The sequence below is a fragment of the Thermobia domestica genome, chromosome 7 (genome assembly GCF_964235325.1).
Source record: "Thermobia domestica chromosome 7, izTheDome1.hap1.1, whole genome shotgun sequence".
Taxonomy (NCBI): Eukaryota; Metazoa; Arthropoda; class Insecta; order Zygentoma; family Lepismatidae; genus Thermobia; species Thermobia domestica.
Window position 1 is genome coordinate 199095963 of NC_137460.1, and position 21804 is coordinate 199117766.

Consider the following 21804-nt stretch of genomic DNA (forward strand, 5'->3'; position numbering starts at 1 on the left):
TCTCCTTTCAGCTAATTCCTGACCTTCAAAATTCATAGTAAGGCTACGTCACTGATTTTCACTCTTTTCTTCACAGTTAGGACATGCCCAACGGGCCTCCCTTCCTTTCTTCTTTCCTAAGGTTCCCCTTTCTAACGAACAGTCTCACTATATACACCGCTCTTCTCCTTATTCTCTCTCTCTCTTCTTTGTCTTTCACATCCATGATAGTTTCTACTGAAAACACTACTTCTTTGATATCCACTTTTTCGTCTTTCACTTTAAATTTGTATCCCAGTTTTAGAAACTTTCCTTCTTCCTCCGTAAGTTCCGTAGTTTAATTTTTGTGTCTATATATATTTTATATTGCTGTCTAATAGGCATGAAAGGGAGATTAAGAGAAAGTGTTAAGGCAATTGGCCAAGTATAAACAACAGGTGTGGTACAGATGTCTTGGCAGATAAACACAAGTGGGAGGGTAATTAAGTCAGGGCAGATGGCCGACAGATGACGCCCGGGGAAGTACGACTCAGGTGGCTTCCCATGCACACAAGGAATTTGAGTACTTTCACTTTTAGTATAAATATCTATGCTCTAAGCTATCTCTTTCAGTTAGTGTCTGATGAAGACAACGTTAAGTTGTCGAAACCGTTACATTATAATTTAGTGTTTAATAAACAAGTGTGTATATACTCTGGTCAGAAGTGTTTATTTTTTCCTGATTGTCTTGTTGAAATCTGAACCAAAACAGATAACTCATTATTTGTTTTCGGAATTTAATAAGTTAGTAATCCTTTGCATTATTGTTCGTATGACATCAGTGACAAAAGAAAGATTTTTTTGGTTTTAAGAAGGAATGAAATCTTATCTTCGGAGTACCATGACCTAACATAGATTAACTAGTTGATTATTCTTCATTCCCACAAAATTCTTCTCGAAGAAATTATGAAATAACACAGTACCAACCCAAGGAGCTTATATTAGTAAAGAAGAAAGTGTTAAATTTCACACAGTGTGTATTAAAGGAGAGAGATTACAACGTACAATCGACTTTGCTTTCTACCCGATCAACAAAACCTTTTTTGTAAAATTCAACTCCTGTAAAGGTTTCCATCTTTCGCCGCCCTGTCAACAACAACGTGGCTAGATTAACGTATGTTATAACCAAACCGTTGGAAAGAAGCTGTGTGGCTGACTGATAGCTACACAATATATTGAGAGAATAGTAGTGATGCTTCCGCAGGCAAAAAGGCAAGCTGCACGCAGGAGGCTGAAGGAGGCTCTGAAGACTATATGGGATAGCAGTTACTGCGTTACAGGTGATAAGTTAGTGAAAATCTCAGGAAGGACTAAGCATATGTTCCAGGTTGAGTCCAGTGCTAGCAGAAATTACTATGAACGACTGGGAGAAGAAAGTAAGGATGAAATGAAGTGACAAATTAGTGTTTTTTGCTAGATATGTTGACGATTGATGGGATTTGGAAAGGAACAGTAAGGCAATTGGAAAAGTTTGTAAAAGAAATTGAGGATACAGAGAAAGGCATATAACTGGAGCTAGAGGTAGAAAAGGAAGAGGCTATAGTTTTCCTGGATATGAGAATAACGAGGAAACAAGGAGTGAATACACAGAATGGTATCAAAAAAGTTGCGCGTCGGGAAACTATTGCCACGCCAGAAGTGATGTAGATTACTCGACCAAGAGGAATTTCATCATTAACATGGATAACAGAATTATGCAAATAAGCAGTGAAAGAGACAAGACGGAACAGACTATACAGTCATTCCATAAGTAGCTCTAGAATAATGGATACGATAGAAAGAGGCTGAAATACAGAAAGAGATGGGAGGGGAAAAACGAAGGAAAAGAAGAAAGAAGCCGAGAAGTAAAGCAAACTGAAGGAGGAATAGAAGAAAGAAGATAAATGTGGTGGGGGATAGAAAGTTTGGGAGAAGAAACAGAAATCATTAAGAGAATGCTTAAGAAGATGGGGGGGCATCTCAACTTACAGAAAAGGGAGCAAGAGACTTCTGGAAGTAATAAAGGGAAAAATAAGGAAGAAGACAGAAGAACAAGGGGTAATGATGGGGAAAAAAGGAGTGATTTATAAAATTCAGTGCGGCGAGTGTGATATGTGTTATATTGGGGAAACTGGAGAGAGACTAAGAGAACGTATAAAACAACATAAGGATGACGTTAGGCTAAAGAGGAACAAAAATGCGTTCTACAAACACGTAAGGGGCACGTGACATTCAGTTAATTGGAATGAAGTAAAAATTCTAGGTCAGGAAGAAAGAAGCATAGTTATAAAATGGAAGGAGGCGTGGTTTATAGAAATGGAGGGTAATAAAGCAATGAACTGGAACTCAGGACTGATCATCGACCAACAGTGGAATAGGTTGTTAAAAAAGCTTAAAGTATAGTTGCAGTAATTTTACAACAACAGTGTTTCCAAAGGGGCCGCGTTTCTATCATAATAAACCCATTTTACAGTCTTGCATTAAATAGCCATTTTATATGGCACACTGTATCAACCTTGTCATATTTTCGCACTAATGGATAAATGTATTGCATACTGTACATATACACAGGAATTCATCCACAGGAAATCAGTTTTCTGCAGGTTGATTTTCTTCATTTCGCACATTTGTTATTTTACACTTACGGTAATTTCTTTCGTTACTACACAAAAACGTTACCAGTTCCAGCATTGGTCATGATCTCAAAAATATCTACATATAATATTCTTACATTTCTTTCAAATCTCAGGTCTTTATCATTCTTAGATCAAAAGATATAAGCATTCAAACTTTGGATTGCACAACTTTACGTACTCACTATGTATAAATTTTGTAACCAGAATTTGTTAATTTGAACCACTTCTGGATTGAACAAAGAGTTAAGGGAAAAGATGGCAACCTACTCTTGGCAACCTAATTCAATTGTAAAAAGCTACATCCCAATACCACTCACCGTTTTGATCTATAGAAATAAGTATTGTAACCGTAAGTAATAGTGACTTATAATCATCTTCTGTTTTGACAGTTTGTTGTCCGTAGTCATATTATGCTATCTTGAGACGATGAATTGATTTTATAAAACCACTTCTTTATATCTGTTACCGTTTGTGTTCTATATTAGTCAGTAAACAGTGGAATAGGAAATGGCTATTTTATAATAGAACTTCAACGGGAAAGATGGCACCCATTCTTGAGATGTTGAAATAATTGCAAGAGGGCAAATTCTGTTGGCTTTTACCGGTTTTGCTCTACAGGAATATATACTAAAACCGTAAGTGATAGTAAATTTCGCTACTTCCAGTTTTGATAGTAATGACATGTTGCTTTTGGAAGTTGAATTATTTGCAAAAAAACACTTTCCGCTATCTGTTCCCTTTTTCGTTCTATAGCAATAAAAGTTGAAACTGGACATGGCAAATGTGAACCACCTGCGGTTGAAAAGATGGTTAACGAAGGAAATTGAACCTATTATTCAACAGCTGAATTGATTGTAAAAAGCTGCATCTCGATATTTCATACAAGTTTTATTCTATAGAAATCAGTATTAAAACCTACCGTAGTAGTGAATTTCAACTACTTCCAGTTTTGATGGAATGTTGTTTGTTGTTTCGATACCCTCAACAGATTGCAAAAAAACGTTTGTCGCCATCTCTTACAGTTTTCGTTCTATTGTGATGAATAATTAAACCGGAAATATCTAATTCCAATCATTTCCGGTATGAATAGGGGCTAACAGAAAATATGGGACATTTTCTTAGAACACTGAATTGATTGCAAAAAATTGCATCTCGATATCTCCTATTGTTTTTGATTTATAGAAACGAGTATTGAAACAGGAAGTAATAGTTCATTTGATCCACTTTCTATTTTAGTAGAGAGTTAAAACAATTTTGTTATGTTACGTTGAGAACCTGAATTGTTTGAAAAAATACCTCCTCGCTAACTGTTACAGTTTTCGTTCTATGGTAATGAAATTTTAACCATTTCTTTTGGCTAATTTTAACCATTTCTGATTTGAACAGAGGTTCAACCTAGAAGAAGGAACCGATTTTTGAAATGTTGAATAGATTGCAAAAGCCGTTTCTTGTTATAATTTTATCTTCGCTCTTCGGAAATCAGCATTGAAACTAGAAGCATTAGTAATATTGAACCACTTTGGTCTCGATAGAATATCGTGAATATTAGCGATATGTTGTCTTGAGAGGCTCAATCGTTTGCCAAAAACAGCTTCTCGCCATCTGTTACCATTTTCATCCTTTGGCGACAAATGTTGAAACCGGTTTTAAAGCCAGAATTAATAGTAAATTTTAATCACAGCTGGTTTCGGTAGGATAATGTAGATAGTCATGATATGTCGTCTTTAAACGCTGAATCGCTTGCAGATACCACTTCTCGCGAACTGTTGCCGTTATTCTTCTATGGCGATAAATGTTGAAACCGAAAATAAGTAATTCCAACCACTTCCGGTTTCAGTAGAAGTTTAACGGGGGAAATGAAACGCTGAAATAATTGCAAAAGACCTCATGTTGACAGTATTTACTATTTATGTTGTACGGAAATCAGTATTGAGTCCGCAAGTAATAGTAAATTTGAACCACTTACGGTTCAGGTAGAGTATGTTGGATATTCTTGATGTGTTTCTTCAAACGTTGAATCGTTTTCAAAAAATTGCTTCTCGTTATCTGTTGCCGTTTTCGTTCTATGAAGGTAAAAGTTGATACCTGAATGGAAATCCGAAGTAATAGTAAACGTGAAACACTTTCAGTTCTGGTACAGTGTTGTGGATGACCGTGATATACTGGCTTTACACGCTGAATTATTTGCAAAAAAAAAAAAAAAACACTGCTCCCTATATGATACCGTTTTCGTTTAAAACGTTAAATGTTGAAACCGGAAATGACTAGTTTGAGCCACTTTCAGCTTAATAAGAGAATAAACAGATAAGATGGAACCTATTCTTTGGACGCTGAATCAACTGCAGAAAATCGTTTCTCGATATCTTTTATTGTCTTTGCTATGGTACTTGTCGACAGACAGTCGAACTGACGGACGGACAAAGCCGTTTTATAAGACTTCCGACACTGATGGACAGCATAGTTTGTAAGTTTGTAAACCCACTTTTATTTCATAACCATTATTAACAATAACATACTAAAGAGATTTCTATGTATAGTACAAGATAGTAGTAATATTATGCCAGATTTGGAACCAGTTGTGGGGTTGCTTCTGTAGCATTACATGTAATGTAACAGACTTGTGGGTCTTCAGCTAAAACCAATATACATTTTTAGCAGATATACTGTTTTACTTTACATTGGGATAATATTGCATAAGCCATTTCTATAACAAGTTACGGAGGTAATATAATTTCTGACTCCATGGAAAGGCATTTATTGATCCTTCAAGATCAATACAAAAAACTCGTAACACAGCCGCTGACACACTATGAGTATCTGAACACTCGACTTAACTACTACGGTGCAACGCAACTCTGCCTTAACCAGAAACCCAATGCCTCCGGTATTTAGTAAAAGGTTTAATAAGAAGGAAGACTCTTGCAGTAAATTTCCGTGTCAAAGAACACCATTGCATTACTATGAAAAGAACGTGCTATGGGGTTGTCCTATGTGTTGTGCGTACTTGATCTTACATAACCACCGCTGACCTATGGTCACTAAAATTGCTAGAAATAAATTATTAATAATAAATGTGAAAAGATAGAAACGTATTTTGAAAGAAAGAAATGAATGTGTAAACCTACATAACCTAACCTGAGTGCACCTAACCTCCATTAACCCATGGTCATTAATTTAAGATAATGCACGAAGAAATCAATTAACAATAATATATATGAACATACAAAAATACGTTTTGAAATCAAATTGACCCTCTCTGGACTTGAACCCAAAACCTTTTATTCCAGACGCCTAAGCGTTAACTACGAGACCACCGAGACAACCCTATAAATGTAGGTTTGACTGTTGTATTTCCATTGCAAACAGAGAAAATCAGAAGATGACGTCAGAGCCGGTGAAGTAATTCGTTAAGATATCTGCTTGTTATACACAGCACAATTCCTTTAAGAACACATCCTGGTCGGGGCACTAATCAACACTGTTGAAAGAAAGAAACAAGAGTGTAAAAATACATGACCACACCTAACTTCACTAATCCATGGTAACTAATTTAAAATACTGTACGAAAAATGTAAGAAGTAATTATTAATAACAAATATGAATATATAAAAATGTATTACGAAAGAAAAATGTTTCTCGCATCAACCGGGATTTGAATTCGGACTATTTCATTCAATACGCCAGAATCTGCAAAACAGGTTTTGTAAGTTTTATTTATACTGCATGTGTGTTACGTAACAACGCTATGAGCTGCCATTCGAACGTGAATTACTGTTGCTACCATTCCTTCAAGAAGTAGAACTCGTTTCCTACATTTACGAAATGGAAATGAAGTGAAATCTCTGAGTTGTACGTCCCACGATTATGGCTAAATGAGACAGTGATGATGAGAAATAAATGAAATGGTGGAATGAAGAATGTGGAGGAAACGGGAGCACCCCAAGAAAACCTACGCGTACGGTGTTTGTCCACCACAAAGTTCACTTGGCGGGAGCAGGGTTTGAACGCGGGACAAGAGGTGAACGCTCTACCACTGAGCCAACGCGGCTCCTACGAAATGACTTTTTTAATCCTCGATTAATCCGAGATGTATGTTCGTGCTATAACCGCTACCAGGTTATAGAAGGATTTTTTGTGGACACTCTATATATTTCGTCAAGACAGTGATCATTATTTTCAATTTATACTTTATTCTGCAACGCACATAAGTTCTTTCTTGGTGGGAATTGCTTCTTTCCCACACAATTGGACAAAGAAGTCTTTCATCGTTTTTTTCATATATATATTTAAAACATTGCTTTTGCTGAGAACATTTCAGTTAGTGACTAACCATTTCAGTGTTTCTCCCTGACTTATTATATGCACAGTATATATTCTATAGTTATTGGGAACTGAATTAAGTGCTTTCTTTAATCGCTTATGGAAACATTATAATAGATTAGAGAAATACGGGCTGACCAGATGTTTCAGTAGCCAAAGTGGCACCAGCCTCACAGTTTTCGTAGTTCGTTATCTGTACTTTCTCACGCCAGTGTTATCGCCGCGTCTAGTGCATTATAGGCAGTTGACTAAAATTAACATAAATTGTTTTCCGTATTCTGTTTGTATGTGCATACAGGTGAGTTAACCGAGTGATTTTTGAAATGAACTGCCAACACTTTTCCGTTGACCATTGCAACCCGTAGCTTGAGCTTGGATGCTCGAGGAGTTTGACTCCAGGTCTGGAAGATGCAACCACGCATCTCGCGTTGAACTTCAAACATAAGTTGTGTTAAGGGGCACAAGCTATTTAGCCGGTGAAGGACGATTTCTTACGGCTAGCCCCAATCAGTGAAATCCCAGGTCCTCAGACCTTGTGCGTTTAAAATGTTACATACGCGCCCTCCAATATCTGTATTCCATTGTGGAGATCTTCTTTTGTGTGTTTGCTGAAGATTCACCTTTACGCTGCAGGACTGTTCAGCGTAACAACTGGATTCATCGTGGGACGATCCAGACAACTTTTCCCCTGTGCGAATCCCCCAAGTGTGTTAATGGTGTGAGCAAAGTATTTATAGTGATACCTGAATTATAAGAATCGAATATTGTAATATATATAGAAAGGGCTCTATTTCTCGAAAAGGGCAAAACGTAATTTCAGCGGCAAAATTTATTAGTGTCCAGTGTTGTGTTCATTTCTCTTCGTTATTTTTTTTTCAAAATAGTGTTCTAATAAATAAGTATAGTGTCAATTAATCCAGTGTGTTTTCGTTGTTTGTATGAGTGATGTTTGTGTGCGTTATGGTCTGGATGACCGTCTGATCGTCCGTGAGGTTTTCGAGACGAGACACCCGAACCTCTCGGCGCCTAATGCTCATCTCATTATTGAGACCGACGAGCTTTTTGGGAAACAGTTTGTAACCTTTCTTGGAGAGGTCTTCGTCGTCCTGTCCAGGTAAGTTAAAGTATCAGGAGTATACTCATTGGTAATACCACGAGCCGAGGACAGCGAACAGAACTACAGGCGGTTACAAATAAATGACAGCCCGAACATGGACCACGAACTCCAGCCGGTGACAAATAAATGACGCCCGAACTACCGACCCGAATCGAGACCGTTGGTGCTCGAATATACATATAAGATTAATATTTTAATATATCATTTCTCTTTCAGCTTAGTACCAGTAATCTGAAAAAAAATCTCTTTCAGGTGATTTTAATCATATGTTTTGGTGATAATATATTTTATTCTAATCATACGTTTTAAATTTTACTTTTGTCCATAATGGAACATCAGGAAGTAGATATTATAACTAGAATGAGTTCACTTCTCGAAGAATCGATGAGAGACAATAAAAAGAATTTTGCTCAATTTAAAGAGAATTTTGATAGATTAGAACAAAAAGTAGATAAAAACGATGAGAATTTTGCTAGATTAGAGAAAGAAAGTAAAGAGTCCCGTGCTGAGAATAAAGAAAACCTAGCTAGATTAGAACAAAGAAATAAAGAGAATATTGATAGATTAGAAAAAGAACTAAAGAGTGAGTTAGGTCAGAAGTTAGACGCTGTACAAAGGGAATGTCGCGAAAATAACCAAAGATTAGAACAAAGTATTAGGAATGTGGAGGCCGAAAGTAAACGTAGGAACGAAATCCTCGAACAAAAATACGATGGCATAACACTGAAGATTCATGACCAGCTTCACGAAGTAAGTCATAGTACTAAACAGGCAATCGAACTCGCCACACAGACCAGCGTCGAAGTTAGGCAACAGACTGAAGAAACATGCCATCGTGTAGAACAAATAGAAACAAAAGTTTGTAAAATTCAGAATCATTTAGGAGGCTTGCACGATTACACACAATCCCTCCAAGGGCAGTTGGAATCAACCCGATATGTGTGTCAGGCTAATAAGGAACGCTGCGTTAGTTTACATATAGATACAATCGATAATTTAGATGAGATGCATGACCGTATTGAGGAAATTTCTGAACGCGTAGAAAGGCAAGGTAAAGACATTAAAATGGTATATGAAGAGGCGAAACTGATAGATTACAATATGAAGGTAAAAAATGAATCTAACGCAGAATGTCGCGCCGAAATACGGGCAATAGATAAGAACATAAAAGAAATTAGGCGTGATATGGTAGAGCTCGCCCAGAGAGTAGAAAGTACCGAAAATAGAGCGTCAGAATTCGAACCCCGAGTAGAAACAGATACTCCTAGACAAGTTAGGCATTATAGTGATTCGGCTTATTCGGAGTGTAAGAACACCAGTAGTAGTGATAGCACAAGTGATGATTCAGAAATCAAGGTTGTATGTGACCGAAGGCGCAAGCGCGACAAAAATGTTACTTTCACTAATCGCCAGAGAAAAAATACGAAATTAAAAGACGATGTCATGCTCAAGGAAATTCAGTGTTTTCCTAAATTTCAGGGTGATCCTTCTAGTGAATCAATTCACAATTATTTACAAAAGCTAGAGCTTACAGCTCAATTAGCCAACCTTTCTGATAAAGCTCTGTTTAAACTCATTCCACATTTGTTGCAAGGAGTTTCATTAAGTTGGTACAATATCAGGAAAGACGACTTTACTAACTATGAGCAAATCAAACAAGCACTTATTGAAGCTTTCGCGAGAAAAGCTACAGTACAACACAGGCTATCAACCTGTAAGAGTACTAGGTTCGATCCCAAGGTACATAGTTCCGTACATGATTTTGCGCTAGATCAATTCAATAAACTTCGTGAATTGACACCGCAATTGCCTGAATTTCTCATACTTACAGATGTAATACAGACTTTGCCTAATAGATTTAAAACTGAACTCTTTCTTCATTCATGTAATAATATCAGGGAGTTTTTGGCCGCAATTCAAAAATTAGAAACTTTACACGCTCAGCAAAGTCGTAGAGAGGAAAGATACAAGCAGGGTAATAATTATAATGGTAATCAAAATTTCGGTTTCCAAAGTAACCAACGAAATTTTTCGTATTATAAGAGTAATAATCAAAGGTACCAGGATCAGCGTGTAAATAATATGAGAATTGATAGGAATCAGAACCGAGGTCGTACGCGACGTGACCATAGTAGAAGTAATAGGAACCGACCCTCGAGATCACGTGATCAGAGAAATAGTGAGGAACGGAACAGGAATCGCAACTCGCGCGATAATTCTAACACTAGACCTGAACGAAAGAACAATAATTCTAGGAATCGGCGAAACAATAGTACCAATAATGAAAGGGGGAATAATAATAGTAGAAATAACAATAATAGGCAAAATCATAACAATAGGAACAACTCAAACCGGTCAAACCGAAGTAATGATTGGAATTCTGGCCACTCGGAAAACAATTAGAAGGCGGTACTGAGGACCGGGTACCGGCCAATACATACTATCCCACTGTAGGTCCAACTAAGCATTTTCTGGTATCGCATACTCACATTTGTAGTGTAAATAATCCGGATTTAGCTAGAAGTGACTGTGAGTCGGACACAGACTGTCTAGACCATTATATTAATGCGCAACCCAACCCTATCTCTGCTAAACTTAAAGTTTTAGTTTGTAATACTGAAGTTGAATGTCTGGCGGACACAGGCTCCGATACGTGCCTCATGTCTTTAGCGCTTTGGAAACGCATTAGCGCAGATGTGACGTCACCCAAACTCACTCCAGCTGATGATGTACTTTTAGTGGATTTCAGTGGGTCAACCAGAAGAAAAGTAAGAGGTTACACATTGGTCACTATTCAAATTGATAACATTTCTGTTTATGTAAAAGTTTATGTTACAAAATCTCTTAATCAGGATCTTATTTTAGGACTTGATGCACTTACTGCTTTGAGAAGCCAAATTAATCTTTCGGATGGTACGATTTCCATGGAATATAATAATTTGAAAACCTTTATTAATCTTTTACCAGAAAATTTTGACTTTCAGGAAATCTCCGAAGATGAAGAGAGAGATACGATAGACAACAATTTTTCTATTTCAGCTGCCACTTTTGTAAAACAATGTGCTACAGACGAGCAGATTAGAGATGCTGTTAACCGCACTTTTAATTTAAACAACCGACAGAAAAAGCAATTATACTCTCTTTTATCACAATATAGGGATATTTTTACGAATTATCCAGGTCTCTGTAAAGACTTCGTTTATGAGATGGAGGTGAAAACTGACAAGCCACTGGTACGTAAACAATATCCCATCCCTCATAAGTATCTCCAAGATGTACGAGATGAGATTCATAAGTTATTAGAATTAGGATTAATTTGTCATTCAAATTCTGTTCACAGCAATCCTATCCTTGTAGTTCCCAAGAAAAACGGGAAACCAAGAATATGTGTTGATCTTCGCTTGCCGAACCAGTTTGTGGAACTTCGTCAAACAAAATCTGAGGGCATACAGGACTTATTATTAAAAGTAAAATGTAAACCTTTCCTTAGCTCCCTGGATCTTGTAAGTAGCTATAATCAGGCCTTGCTTACTCCTAAGTCCCAGGAATATACAGCATTTCATTTCGAAGGCCAGCATTACCAATATCGAGTCACATGTTTTGGTTACAAAAATAGTAGCAGTGTTTTAAACAGTATGCTCCAAAAAGTATTGGGACCAGAGTTACATGCTAAAATCTTACAATACATTGACGATTTGGCTTGCTTTACAGATAGTTTCGAAGAACATCTTGCATTGCTGAGACAAATCTTTGAAAAGTTTAGAGAACACAACCTTACTCTCAACATTGAAAAATGTTCGTTTTGCACTAATTCAATATCTTTTCTAGGTTTTTTGATTACTCCCGAAGGCATCAAAAAAGATCCAAAAACCATAGAAGCGGTTCGTAACTTACCCAGACCCACCAATATTAAATCTTTACAATCTGTAATTGGTCTCTTTAATTGGTCACGAAATTTTATTCCTCATTTCTCAGAAAAAATGCAACCTCTTTTTCAGCTTCTCAAAAAGGGAAAACGGTGGCAATGGCTTGAAGAACACGAACAATCTTTTCAAAAAGTTAAAGACGATATTTGTAAAGATGTTCTCTTGTCACATCCTGACTTGAATTTACCTTATTACTTAGAATCGGATGCATCCCGCTTGGGAGTCAGTGCAGTCCTATATCAGTACAGTGATGGACAGAAAAAGGTAATCCAGTTCGCTAGTCGGACTTTAACACCTGCTGAGTCTCGCTATAGTGTGAGTGAGATTGAATGTCTTGCAAAATCGTATTTGCGGTCCGAAAATGGCGTCAATTGCTAATTGGTCACCATGTTAATTTTATTACAGATCATAAAAATCTCAGTTGGTTGGATAAGGCTAAGCCTTGGAACACTCGTCTTCTTAGATGGTCCCTGGAATTACAGCAGCTGGAGTACGAAATACGTTTCCAGAAAGGTTCCGAGAACCTTTGTGCAGATGCGCTTTCACGTCTCTTCCCTTCCAAAGAATTACCAACTAAACGTGTTCATCTTTTACAGGCTATTCAAGACAAAATCAAAAATATTTCAGTTGAAGAGTTACAGAACGCTTCGGATCATTTCAAAATCATTTTATTGGAGCAAAATGAGATCAGATGTGAAGAAACATTTAAAGGATTGCGTGAAATGTATGCAATTTAAATCCGATCACCACCCACCAGCTCGTTTCTTGTCCACTAATTCTTATTCAGAACCTAGAGCTTTATTAGCCCTTGATTTTTTAGGCCCATACCCATCAGGCAAAAATGGTGCGCGCTTCGCACTGGTTACTGTTGATGTGTTTACTCAATATTGTACAGCTTACCCCTTGAAGAACGCCACTGCTACTTCAGTCATCAAGTGTTTATTTGATATATACATGCTACATTTAGGTATCGTTCAGGCAGTGCTGACAGATAACGCTGCAGTGTTTCATAGCAAAAAGTTTCTATCTAAAATGCAAGAGTACAATATTAAAGTCCATCATACAACACCGTATCACCCAATGAGTAACATCACAGAACACTCTAATAAAATTCTTGTATCTACTCTTAGGTTATTATGTTGTCAGTCACATAATAAATGGGCCGAGAACCTGACGCAAGCAGTTCTCTTACATAACTACTCCATCGTTGAAAGTCTTGGTGTTTCACCAGCAAGTTTGTATCTTAATATTCATTTTTCTCGTCCCATTTTTAAGCATTTTGGTTTACAGGTATCTGAAGATTTTGATAAGGAAGACGGGATTAGTTGGTCGAATAAATTACTTATGGCAGACCACCGACGAAAAGCCATCATTGAAAAAAGGAACGCACGATGGAACGATAGTCAACAACAGCAACGACGTTTAAAACAAGGAAGTTTGATTTTTCTCAAACAGCGTAAAATCAGTAGTCTATTGAAAGGTGAAATATCAAAATTTTTTGATTTGTACCGAGGACCCCTTTTATGTCTTAAGGTCATTAAGACCGTGTTGTTGAACTTGTTGACCCTTCCACAGGTGAATATTTAGGACTTCACTCGATAGACAGGACCAAGTTATGGGAACCTACCCCTAAAACCCGTGAAATTTGGATGGCCTTGGCACGTCGCCAACTACCAGAAGATCTTTTGCATGACCTTAATTGGTCACCTGTTAATGAAACTCAAGAACCAATCTCTTTTTCCCCTAGTGGAGAAGTCAACTTGTCAAAATCCGAAAACGACAAGTCCGATGAGAATAATTCAACTCCTTTACAGGTTAATAACTTATCAACCACCCGTTTGTTATCTCTTTATTTAGGAGATCCTTGGTTACATTATTACTTCAATTCAAAATATTGGGAGCCTACGTGTATCCCATTAATCACACCTAACCTTACCGGTGGACTACAATTACGTAGAAGCTATACAGAGAGCAGGAATTAAAACAGATGTTAAGTGAGGTTCACTTCATTAAAAAAAAATCCTACACTGATACGAATTTTCTTTCAGGAAAGCAACGCATTTCTTTTAATCTTTCTTTCAACTTTTAAGTGATAGATATTCATTCATTTTTCTTCCTTTTTGCTTTTAGTTTTTGATAGAACACCTGGATACGAAAAGAAGAACTACGCATTTCTCTCAAACTTATTTTTGCTTCTAGCTTTTAACTGTTCGGCAATGAGCAGATAACACGTTTTTCTTTCTTTATTTTGATAAGATAGTCGCTGCATTCTCGACCACCTGTGCTTATGGTTACGAATGACGAACGACACACAGCTGATTCTTTTCCGCTTTTGGTCTTTACTCCGTGTCGCGCCTCACAATTGAATACTAATGTTGCAAACCTTATCACTGACTTACTATTAGTTTAATGTCATTAATTTTTTCTTGTTTTCATTTCAGATGTTTGAATTTAGATCTTTTAGTAAATAATTAACGTATCACATACGTAGGGGAATTGCATTTTAAAAGCAATTTGAAATCTTGGCGCGATTTCCGTATCCCCAGCCAGTGGGAAGATGTTTTGGCGTTATAATATATATTTTTATTGTGTTTTAAAATTTAAAAAAAAATCTTTTAGGATCCCTTCCCACTTTCGAAATTCTTAAATATGTTATTACATGTTATTTAGAATTAATGTTTGATTTTCTTTTAGAAAAAAAAATGTATCGAGATGCCCAGGATAAGAAAATTTTTAGTTGTTAGTTACGTATATATTTCTGTATTTGTAAATGAAACTTAGTACATAATCTCATGCGTAGAATATGAAACTTTACATTTATAATCAATCTCAAATTTCTTTTCAGTGTTAATCTTAGATTTTCGTTTTCATTTTGAAGTGTTTACTGTAATTTTATTGAACCTCATTTACGTCATTTACCCGATTTTGACTTATTTGAATTTCCAGGATGTGACATGATATATTTTGTTCGAAGAGAAAAGTTTAGAACGGAAAGTAGGTTAAGCCTTAAACAAGTGATAACAGACATTTCCTTGTTGGTAATAGAATGTGCAGGAATGTCGTGTGAATAGTATAATTCTCCGAACGAAAGCAGTAATCTTTTTATTTTAGAAAGAACTATATGAACAGATATTCTGATGGTGAACGGTCGTTTTTCCCCTCATATTAATATATATGCGGAAATATGTTTAACTTCTATATTTTCTTGTAATTTCTAATTAACATTTTTTTTGTGTCTTCTCTAGACCACTGAACGACCGTAGGGAAACTTCTTCGGGTAGGATATTTTATGGGGATAAATATAAATATTTTTTTTCAGGGAGGCAATTTTTCCTGGAATTGCAGATCTGTTGCAAAAATGGATGTGGCTAATCCATTGGATATTCCATAGCTAACTGTATTTTCGCCATCAATCGCAAAATATAGTTTTTCATTTCTCTTCTTCTTTTATAGTAACCCGTAACTAACCATGTGTATTCTTAGGTTAGATTTTTTTTTAGTGTATGTTATTGTCTAGTAACATTTCAGCGAATATTTTAACGTTTATGAATCGTAACTATATTGTGTACTTGTATGCTAATGAGTTGTAATGTTTATTTTTCATATTAATTTTGAGAAAAGTATATTTTAGTTCCAGTATGTCCTAGAAACTATTCGAATTCGATATAGATCCCGAATAATAAACTTATTTTCCTTCCAACAGCGTGAAGCCGTAACGATTTTTGAAAATTATTTTGTTAATTATTTCATATGCTCGATGACTTTGAATTTTAATGTGTCAATAAGAACATTTTGAATATTTTGTAGCGAGGATGCCTAAGAAAGTTTAACTGTCGTGAAATTACATAACCGTTTTGTAGGGAATTTAATCTTGATGTTTCAGACCGACCAGAGAGTTGTAATGTCGTTGACTATATTCTTGTTTGTATCTCATGTTTTCTTTTAATAGGTCTCATGTATTTTGTCTTATAGAGACATATCTTTACGATGCTACGAGAGCATTTGTATTTTGTGTGTTTACACATTTTTTCCAGGTGGATGATGTACGTTATGTTCCAGGGAACATACGTGTATTTTACTGAATATTAGTGTTGATATTTCAGTTATGTATAGAAACATTTTGTAAGTGCCTATGGTTGCAGGCCTTCTTCGTTTCTAATTTTGCCTCGCAGGTGTCGATGGCATATTTTGTGTGTAAGTACGTGTAGTATTACACATTTTTCCCACCTATGGTTTTGGTCAATTCATGGCATAATGACCATTTATTTTCAGGAATGTTTGGACTAGTGAGTCAACTTCCTTGATTCAGACCTTTGAAAAACTTGGATCAACACTGTATAGTTTTCAACGCTTTATTAATAAGTTCTCTTGCAGATAATACCCATATGTTCTGGTAACCCTACAATGTTTACGTTTTTGGAAGTGTACAGCAACCATTATTTTAGGCCTAAGCTAATAATAAATATGTTTCAGAATAAAATCATTAGTTGTATTGAGCATTATCGAACTAAAGTCTCGACGAGCAGATGGCATTTGATCTTATGGCGTGCCAAATTTTCTTCGTACATGTCAACGAAATCACGATCTTTTCTTTGATATGCAGAATCATGCTTATTTCTTAGAATTACTATAAACGTCAATTTTGACACTTAAGTTTATTTTTTTTTATTTTTGAAAAACGATTTTTCGTTTTCTTTTGCCAAACAACACGAGACACAGTTAAAAAAAAAAGGACATACAGGTGAAAATCTTATTTCGTTTACATATTGTCAGTTTATCATGTGTTTACATTTCCATTCATTTTACTTTTTCAATGATTTTCATATTTTTCAAATATATTAGAGTGATATCGAAACTTTAACAATAATTTTAATATTTTAGTACCTTTAACATGTTTTGCTATTTGCTTATTCATTCACATTTTGATATTTTAAATACAGATATCAGTATATTTACTAATTTTTATTGAGATATTTGATAATTCTTCAAGTCGATGTTTTCATGAATAGTTATCGTGTGTATATATTTACTTCATATTATATCAAATAAAGTGATCGAAACGGAACACTTAAACATTTTACGAAAAGAATTTATTAGTGTTTAAAAAAAACATTTATATAGCCCTATAACGTATTTACTTCATATTATATCAAATAAAGTGATCGAAACGGAACACTTAAACATTTTACGAAAAGTATTTGTATTTTAAAAAAAGGTAAGAATTTTAATAGCCCTATAAACACTTTCTGCGAACTTAAAAAAAAAAGAGTTATCATACAGGTGTTGTAACCGTACTTCGTTTCTCACACCAGTGTTAAAAAAAAATCTCCCCTCATCAACTCATCGTTGGAGAACCATGGAGGAATGGAGGACTCACACAGGAAGACAGCATGGTTTCAACATGTGAAGAAACGGAAGATAAGGAAACCCAACTGCACCAATTGTTCAAGAGGATCTTATTACTTCATGGAACATTTGGATTGGACATTGCTCATGCAGGAACCTCATCATGTTGTAGTGAGTGGACTAGTTATTTAACTATTTTAAATAGCCCTTTTTCAGGTGAAAAACCATTCAACGTTCATACACGTAAGTCTCACACCATATGACAGTGTTGCCAACTAACTTATTTTAAATTTTCAGGTGAAAAACCTAATTTTATTCGTACCTCGTCAGACGGCCAAGGGTTCTCAACCTGTCTACGTGTGCACTTGACAGGTCGTTCCACTTTCGGACACCATATATAACCGCTACCAGGTTATAGAAGGATTTTTTGTGGACACTCTATATATTTCGTCAAGACAGTGATCATTATTTTCAATTTATACTTTATTCTGCAACGCACATAAGTTCTTTCTTGGTGGGAATTGCTTCTTTCCCACACAATTGGACAAAGAAGTCTTTCATCGTTTTTTTCATATATATATTTAAAACATTGCTTTTGCTGAGAACATTTCAGTTAGTGACTAACCATTTCAGTGTTTCTCCCTGACTTATTATATGCACAGTATATATTCTATAGTTATTGGGAACTGAATTAAGTGCTTTCTTTAATCGCTTATGGAAACATTATAATAGATTAGAGAAATACGGGCTGACCAGATGTTTCAGTAGCCAAAGTGGCACCAGCCTCACAGTTTTCGTAGTTCGTTATCTGTACTTTCTCACGCCAGTGTTATCGCCGCGTCTAGTGCATTATAGGCAGTTGACTAAAATTAACATAAATTGTTTTCCGTATTCTGTTTGTATGTGCATACAGGTGAGTTAACCGAGTGATTTTTGAAATGAACTGCCAACACTTTTCCGTTGACCATTGCAACCCGTAGCTTGAGCTTGGATGCTCGAGGAGTTTGACTCCAGGTCTGGAAGATGCAACCACGCATCTCGCGTTGAACTTCAAACATAAGTTGTGTTAAGGGGCACAAGCTATTTAGCCGGTGAAGGACGATTTCTTACGGCTAGCCCCAATCAGTGAAATCCCAGGTCCTCAGACCTTGTGCGTTTAAAATGTTACATACGCGCCCTCCAATATCTGTATTCCATTGTGGAGATCTTCTTTTGTGTGTTTGCTGAAGATTCACCTTTACGCTGCAGGACTGTTCAGCGTAACAACTGGATTCATCGTGGGACGATCCAGACAACTTTTCCCCTGTGCGAATCCCCCAAGTGTGTTAATGGTGTGAGCAAAGTATTTATAGTGATACCTGAATTATAAGAATCGAATATTGTAATATATATAGAAAGGGCTCTATTTCTCGAAAAGGGCAAAACGTAATTTCAGCGGCAAAATTTATTAGTGTCCAGTGTTGTGTTCATTTCTCTTCGTTATTTTTTTTTCAAAATAGTGTTCTAATAAATAAGTATAGTGTCAATTAATCCAGTGTGTTTTCGTTGTTTGTATGAGTGATGTTTGTGTGCGTTATGGTCTGGATGACCGTCTGATCGTCCGTGAGGTTTTCGAGACGAGACACCCGAACCTCTCGGCGCCTAATGCTCATCTCATTATTGAGACCGACGAGCTTTTTGGGAAACAGTTTGTAACCTTTCTTGGAGAGGTCTTCGTCGTCCTGTCCAGGTAAGTTAAAGTATCAGGAGTATACTCATTGGTAATACCACGAGCCGAGGACAGCGAACAGAACTACAGGCGGTTACAGTGCAACAGTTAAACTCTCAAACTATTGGATTACTCTTGCTTTATCTTGATCTACAGATCTACTTTTTATGAAACACTTAGAGGCTGCGCTATAGACTCCCAAAGTCGTAAATAGAATTCAAATTTCAAATTGAACCAGAGGTAACTTCCAGTTATGAGTTTCGAATTTAAAGCTATTTAACCAACATTCCTGATACTGTCTGTGTAGCTAAGAGAAAAGCGTGTGGGACTCTCATTCTAAAGATTCCTAGTTCGATTCCAAGTCTGGATTTACAATTATTTTTTCATGGAATTAAGCATTGTAAATAATGTTCGCGATCGGTACTAAAAGAGATTTTTCCCATAAAGAAAGAAAAGCCCAAGACAGAAAAAGGGAGACGGAAGAAAGACGTTAACTGTTTATCCTTAAGCGTTAAAAATTTCATTTGTTCCCATGTATTTCGCTCTTTTTTCCCTCTTTCCCTCTTTTTTCTCTTGTTTCGCTGTGTCCATGCTTTCCTTGTTTTTATATGATTCACATTACTATTTTATTTTTCTTTGCATTAATTCCTATCTCTTAGAACTTAACGTGAATGGAATTTCAGCGTATTTATCTCCTGGTTCTATTTTAAGTGATTGTAAACTACTAATACTTTCTTGCTCCAAATGGACGAATATCTGGCATGTCTTGTTTTGGGGCGTGTCATTACTGTCATGTTGGCTGTCCAACTATCAGGTATACAGTGAAGCAGTTCTGAAACAATTCTCTTCGAGGAAAGTGCTATCATTTCTTATAATTTTAACATAGAGTTGATATTGTTTCTAGCTGTACAATCGCGAAAGAAGTAAGTCAGCCCGGCAAGAAGGGAAAATATTTCCAACCCTGTTCACATCAGTTAACTTCTCCGAGAGACTTGCTGCTTTCACGTGAGTTCTGTAAGCAACTCTCTCAAACAAATCCAATGTCTGCTGATACGCAATCTTCTTTTCCATACTAAACTTAGTGCTTTCAGACAGAGAGGAAATACAATACCTGAATTTGTTCTCGAGGAAAACAAAAATTCATGCATAGTAGTTTACAAGTGTCAAGTTACTGTTATAATTAATTTAGATATCTAAATACTCATGATCTACTCACAGGTAATTCAGGTGTGAATAATGAAAAGTGATGTCAGAAATTCAAGACTCCACTATTGGTCGAATATTATGAAATGAAATGAGAATTTTCACATCGCAGGATTATGTCCTTAAGGCTAAAGGAAACAGGTGATAATTCAACAAAATGATTAATGAAAGGAACTGAGGAATGAAGTGGAAGGAAATAGAGAACTCTTAGGAACCAACGGACACAATGCTGTTCAACACAGACTTACATGACATAGCCTGGAATCGAACCTATGACCTTAAAACCAGAGGTAAATGTTCTATCATTGAGTCACTATACCCAATTATGGCAGGGAAAGGCGCTCCCGATTCCGACGTTGATTGGTTGGTTATTGGGTTAAACAGGAACTTAGTCTCCTGTTCAGCGCCGAGGGTGTTTAAGGTGTATACTTACACCTCAACGTGGAATCTGAACCATGTAAGCTCCCGCCAGAAATCGATCCCGCGCCGAAGATGAGCACTCTAACTATTACGAGGGAATTCCTCACGATCACGACGTAAACTTCGTAATTTTTGTTAGTGTTGCTCACGAAGTGAAATTTCGGTCTCTCTCGTCTGAAGTATCATGAAAATTCAATTTCGTTTATAAAAAGGTTTACCTATTTCTATTGGGAGAGGACCTCTTGTCTCGTTTCCTCAGCAACACTACATTCTGCACACAATAACACTCAATGGTAAATAGCATGCGTATGAGGTTTCAATATTATGGAGTTACGTTTACTCAACATACAATTCAATTTAAAAATCATAGTTATAACATCTCTATTATCATATAGGTTATAGCTGTATAGGTTAAATATCCTAATCATCTATTGCGTAACTGCTGCTCGTGAAATTTTCTCCAAGAGTTCATGTGTTTTCTCCAATTTGTTTAAGTGAATACGTTTCATTATTTCTGTTTTTTAAGATAGAAGTTTGAACCACAAATTCTTTATAAGTGAGATTAGGACGTTAAGGAAGTATCATGTTTAGACTTGAAGAGGGTAGTAAAAAAACCTTAAGTAACAGGAATAAGACCCTCAGATAATAGGAATAAGAAATATTTTGTAGTTCAATATTATGAGTTGAGTTGATTTTGAGATTAACGTGCCTTTCAGTAGCGAGGCAATATGAGACCTGACCTACTGATTAACGTGGAATCCGAACCGCATGAGCTCCCGCCGGGAATCGAATCCAGGTCTCCCACGCCAAAGCGCGTAAGCTAACCGCTTAGCCACGAAGGAGCTCAGTTGAATGTTATGCTGCCCACGCTAAACGAAAAATTTTATTTTGCAACATTTCAGATAGAGAATGTTCCAGACGTCTTCATCTTCCATTGATAATCAAGGATCAGATCTCGTATAAAACACTACAACAAAACTGTTGATTGAAAGTGTTGCGAAACAAGGTGTTTCATCCACTATGGTACAGTGGGGACACTTGGTCGAAAAGGTGTAACAGCTTTCTCAGTCTAGCCATACTGAGTGAAGTTTTTCTTTGGTTTTTCTTATTCATACCAGGCAAATGCCGAGA